Source organism: Eimeria tenella, genomic scaffold (assembly GCF_000499545.2).
Source record: "Eimeria tenella Houghton genomic scaffold, Eth_scaff2820, whole genome shotgun sequence".
In the NCBI taxonomy this organism is placed as follows: domain Eukaryota; phylum Apicomplexa; class Conoidasida; order Eucoccidiorida; family Eimeriidae; genus Eimeria; species Eimeria tenella.
The window spans coordinates 3116-3667 of NW_013542699.1; positions in this window are offsets into that span (position 1 = coordinate 3116).

Consider the following 552-nt stretch of genomic DNA (forward strand, 5'->3'; position numbering starts at 1 on the left):
ACCGCAAAAATAAGGCGGATATTCGCCGTCCACCAAGAAGCTGCGTCTAGTACCGCTGCTGTTGCTGCTGCTGCTGCTGCTGCAGCAGCAGCAGTTCACTGGGCCGCCAGCTGCTGCTGTTGCGCTTCTGCGCGAGCTGGGCAGTCCCCTCTGGTGAAGCAGTTAAGCAGCAGCAGCTGCCGGAGCCATGTGCGGCCCTCATAATCAACGCCCCCCTCACTGCTGCTGTTGCTGCTGCTGCTGCTGCTGCAGCTCCTTCGCGAGCTGCACCGCCCTCGTTGCTGCTGCTTCGAAGTCGTTAATTGCTTCGATGTGCAGCGAAGCACCTTCGGGGCCTTCCATGGCTTCTTTAAGAATTGCTTCTGCCTTCTCCTTGTTTGTGCCTTGCAGTCGCACCTAAGCAGCAGCAGCAGCAGCAGCAGCAGCATCAATATTAGCGTCAGCAGCACCAAAATCAGCAGCACAGCCATTACCACTACCCTACACCAGCAACAGCAGGAGCCGCGGCTCCCCGCCCGCTGTCTGCACCTCCCCCTCCCCTGCAGCAGTAGC